Here is a 5,582-nt window from a genome sequence, read left to right on the forward strand (position 1 = left end):
ATGCACGCCTCAAGGGCACATCCCTCCAGCCCAATAGCACTGTCAGCAAGGGACCATGAAGCCCTTAGCACATCAGTTTTAGGGGGCATTTAAGGTCTAAACCATGTTGAATGGAGTATGGAATGTATTTTGGTTTTTGTGTCATTAATTTCTTTCGGCACTGTTTTCAGTAAAAGCCTTTTACCTCCTTAAGTTAATCCTAAGAATTTTATCTTTTTGGTGCTATTGTAAGTGAATTTATTTGTGTAAATTCCTTTTCAAATAGTTGATTTAAAAAAAAAATTTGAGACAAGGTCTTGCTTGTCTTATAGTTCATGCTGGCTTTGAATTAGCAGCAATGCTCCTGCCTCAGCCTCCTGAGTGCTGGGATTACAGGCACTTGCCCCAGGCCTGACTAAATAGTTGGTTGTCAAGTATAGAATGCAACTGAGTTTTGTGGACTGATTTTGTTTTCTCCCCCTTTACTTATTCATTTATTAGTGCTAACTGTGTTTTTGGGTAATCTTTAGAGTTTTCTACCTAAAATCATATAATATGAAAATGGTGGTAATTTTTTTCTTTTCTAACATGAATGTCTGGAATAAATTTTTGTTTATTGAAAAGATTAAAAGATGAGTTCCTCTGTCCACAGCTATATTTGTTTCTAAGGATAGTTTATGGTAACTTGTGATATATACTTGTTTATTTGCATTTTAAATAATCAAAAGTATAGCAATGAGCTAGTTACCTAAAATAGGAAATAAAAGAATCATCTCAAATTCCTAAATGATGTACAGTCTGGGTCTAATTTAAAAATTTTGTTTGTTAAATGGAAAATACTGAAGCGTGTGTAGCAAATACTGATGTAGCCATTGCCCACTGTTCTGCTCTGTCAAATGTCCATGATATGCCTATTTATTTTTATTTTTTATTCATTTATTTATTTTGGTGCTGGGGATCGAACTTGGGTCCTTGTGCTTGTGAGGCAGGCGACGGAACCACTGAGCTAAATCCCCGGCCCAATATGGATTTTTAAAAATATTCATTATGTATATTTTTGTACTCTGAGAAACTCAGGAATATAACAATGATGATGTATATTTGAATATTTTGTGTGTTTTTAAAACTTGATATAAATGCTGTGTTGTGCATCTTTATGTAATTTGCTTTTTAAATGCGACAGTACATCTTTGAGATTTGTCCGTGTTAGTAAATCAACTCCATTCACTTAATGTTCTGTCTGTAATTATACATCTTATCTGTCTGCTCATGGTCATTCAGGTTGGTGATTAGAATTTTTGTTTACTAGAAACAGTGGTGCAGTGAATGTTCGCTAAATGCTTCCCTGTGCATCTGTACCAGAGCTTCTCTAGGGTAGATGTTTAGAAATGCGACTGCTGGGCTGCAGGGTATACACAGCTTTAACTTAATTAGATTTTGCCAAATTGCTCTCCAAAGCGGTAGTCCAATTTGCGCTTCCCCTCGAAGTGCAGAAGCTGCGTTTCCTCAGGAGCTCCTTGGTGCTGGGTGTTACTGGACTTGTTCATTACTGCCGCTCTCGTACAGGTGAAGAAGTTGCATTGCCATGGACGTTTAAGTAGCATTTTCCTGAAATTTTTTTCTTTTTTATTTTTTTTTTGGTTTTTTGAGTCAGGGTCTCCCTATGTAGTTGAGACAGAGGAACTCACTGTGTAAGCCCAGGCTGGTCTCGAACTCACAGCGATCCTTCTGCCTCAGCCTCCCGTGTGCACCACCACACCCAGCATGTTTTCCTGATTATTAATGAAATTGAGGAGTAACCTTGCATTTGCTTATTGGGCATCAGGTTTCATTTCGGTATTCATATTCCTCTCTCTGCTTAGTTTTTATTGCGTTATCTTTGTCGTTGTTGTTGTTAAGAATTTTTATGTCGCCTGGATCCTTGAGTGTGTGTCTGCGCATTTTGCTGGGGATCAGACCCAGGGTCCTCTGCACTGAGGCAAGAGCTGCCTCCCCCAGTGCTAGCTGGGGTGCAGCACTGTTGTTTTATGTGAGTGCAGATACCTCGGCTCGGTTTGTGACTGGTGTTTTCACTTGATGGCGTCTTTGGAAGTATACACATTAAACATTTGTTTGTGAAACAGATGGTGGAGTCATACGGTTAACCACATTTCAAGTAGAGATGACACACCTGCCCCATTTGTCCAGCCGCCCAGCGCAGTTACTCCTATCTCAGCTCCCTCCCTGAGTTTCTTCGTGCATCTACGAGCCATGTACAACTGTGCCTCCTTTTGAGTATAAAAATATCGTTACATTTATCTTTACGGTTTGTACTGTTAGTTATTTCAGAAGTCTTCTGTACTCTGAGTTTTGAAGATACTCTGTTTTCTTTTAACTTTAGATTATTTTGTTGATAGTTCACTTGTTTTAGTAATACTAATCAAATTGCATATATTTCCTCCCCGATTTTCAGAAATATGCTGTCCCGTGTATTTATTATTGCGTCACTGGTATATCGTTTATGTTTCCCTCAAGCAATGCAAGTATTTTAATTCCTATAGCTTTATAAGAAATCATCTTTGATAAGATCCATTTTACAGTTCTCTACCCGCCCCCCAATAGTCTCGGTTATTTTTGGCCCTGTTTGAGTTTCATAAAGTTTTCTTGGAATGACATAGCATTTGTAGATTAATCTGAGGGAGAACTTTCATCTTTAGGATATTTGGCATTCCCAGTCATGATCATCACATGTGCCATCTTTAAGTCTTTTAAAAACATAATTTATTCATAAAAATGTGTGTATACCTTTTGGTTAGATTTTTTTTTGTGTGGTGTGTTGTATTTTTTATGTTATAAATTTTGTGTTGTTTACAAATTGCGTTTTCTAATGTTGCTGTTATAGAAGATCACAGATGAATTTTGTGTGTCTGTTGCCAAAGTTGTCAAACTTTTACTCATTCTTAGTTGTGTTTTTAGAAACTTAGATTTTCTCCCTATTTACAACTGCCTAACAACAGTGATATTTTTGGTTCTGTCTTTTTTTTTTTTTTTGTACCAGGGATCGAACTTGCATCCTTGCGCTTGCGAGAGGCAGGCAGCAGAACCACTGAGCGAAATCCCCGGCCCTTGGTTTTTTTCTTTTTTTATGCTTGTCATTTGTCTGTCTACCTACCTACCTATCTTATTACACAAGGGGCGATCAAAATATACAGTGAATATTTACATTTAGAAAACATTACAATAGAAGATATATTGCCATTAATCTCTCTGAAAATTCCCCCTTTGGCTTCTGACACCCTTAGCCCATTGTCCTTGCTGTTTTCTGATGGAGTTCTAAAGGCCTTTTTTGTAAGTGTCTTTACAAAGTATGATAAAAATACAGTAAGTGCTGCTGCTGAGTGCCATCTAGCAGAGAGGCAGGCTTGTAAAAACATGACGGTGAATCCTCATCCACTGCTCAGTGATTGTGACACCGTGTGACTTCTGGACTTGTGCCTCTTCCCAAAGCCAAAATGACCACGAGAGATAAACATTTGGAGTGGCTTCAGCGTACTGAGGCAGCCACAGCAGTGCAAGTAAGGACAGAAAAAAGGGCTTGTAGAAGCACTTTAGCAGCGGCAAGAACAATAGGATACATGTGGTTAAAGTGGGAGGGGAGTAGTTTAAAGTGGGAGGAGTATGTTTAGGGGGATTAATGGCCCTGTATCTCTCACTGTAATGAAGTTTTAAAAATGTAAGCATTTATCACATTCTTTGATCAAACCCCAGGACCTGCAGCACCACACTGAGAGGAGAGGAGAGTGTAAGCCTCGAGATGGGTTTAACGTTTTACCTTAAATATTACATGTAGTTTAGTTACCTTTTTTAGTTGAGTCGATTTTAGCTGCTATGAAGACTCTGTAATAAGTGCAAGTTTATTTCCTGCTCACTTAAGTTTGAAAACATTTAACCCTGATGGGTGACTAGTTCTTTAAAAGACCACACAAGGGATCTGGATTCTTTTTCCAACATCAAGGCCACCAGAGAGGAGGAATGAATGTGGAGGATCACAAGTGCAGGACTGCTGGGTTAGGCTGAAAATGATACACACCGCTTACGCTTACTTCCCAATGGCCGGGACTCATCCCCAGGCCTGCACGGAACTGCAGAGAGGGTGGGACGCTGGCCTTTACCTGCGTGCCAGGTAGAGTGAGAATGGCCCGGTGGTTTTTACCATAGCCCAGTTCATTCATGACCTTGCTCTGTCCCATGCAGACGCGACCTAGTACCCTCTTCCCAAGGGACACAGGCCCAGGCTGCGTGTTGTCACTACTTCCGGTCATGTTCTGGGAGACCTCTGGGTGACCTGCGGGTCCTGGAGCAGGTCCTTCCATGCCCTCTGGTGACCTGTGAACTCAAACGAGAAGCCCAGTCCTCCTGTGCCCCAGCGAGTGACCAACACTCAGAATTTCCACTCAAAAGAGGAAAGAGGCTGTGTAGCCACGGCCGGTCAGTAGTGGGGACCAAAGGGTGCCCAGGGTCCCAAGACCCCTCTTCCCACCTGGCTTCAGGTGGGAGGTCCCTCGGTCGAAGATGACGATTGTGGATAATTCTCAACTATTTTATTGGCTTCGCAGGGAGACTGCCTTTTATTTCTCATTAAGAGCTTTAACAAATGATAAATGAGTGGAGGATTTTCTCAAGCCCTTTTCCTGTTTCTGCCAAAGGACTCTCAGATATTTTTTCTTCTTTATTCTGTTAATATTAGTGAGTTATATGAATAGAGTCCCTACGGTTGCTCTATCCTGGGATATGCCCTTCTTGGTCATGATGTATTTGCTTCTAAAATTGGATTTGCTGGAGTTGCATTTAGAATTTTCCTAGTGTTCATAAATCAGATTGGCCCATAATGTTCATATCTTTTACTGTTCTCTGGCATTTGTTTCAGGGTTTACTATTATCATAAAATGAATTGAGGAGCTTTCCTTTCTTTTGTTATTTCTGAAACATTCTGTATAAGAGAGAATTGCCTCTTAAACTGTCTGGGCCTGGTATCTTCGTTTTGGTTTTTGTGTGTAGATTAACTATTGATTTGCTTTCTTTTATGGGCTTATTTGGGTTTTCCATTTATTGTTGAATTCATCTCAGCAAATCATTTTTTTTTCTCCCAGCAAACTGTCCTTTTAATTTAAGTTTTCTTAAGAATTTCATGAAATAGTTCACGATAATAGTTGCTCTTTAAAAAAGAAAACTCCACAAAATCTGTAGCAACATCTTTTTCATTCCGAATATACTTTATATTCTTTTTCCTGGTCAGTCTTGTTCTGTGTTTTCTATTTTATTAGTTTTGAAAAAAATCCTTTTCAACAAGTTTTTTTTCTGCTTTAAACATTTCTGCCATCACTCTTAAATTGTAGTTTTTGCCTTCTGGGGCAGGAATTTAGCTCAGTGGCCCCGGGCCTGCCTCACAAGTGGGCAGGGGGAAGGATTGTGCCTTCTTCTTTCTTTTGGATTTACTCTATTTTATTATTTATCGTTATTTTAATTTAATGTTTTGTTTTTATTTTTGTTAGTGCATATTTGCTGTACATGATGATACATTTGAAGGTAAAACCCAGTGGACATTTCCCTGAGTGGCGACCCTT

This window comes from Fukomys damarensis, unplaced genomic scaffold, assembly GCF_012274545.1.
Source record: "Fukomys damarensis isolate Sample0158 unplaced genomic scaffold, DMR_v1.0_HiC HiC_scaffold_9, whole genome shotgun sequence".
Taxonomy (NCBI): Eukaryota; Metazoa; Chordata; class Mammalia; order Rodentia; family Bathyergidae; genus Fukomys; species Fukomys damarensis.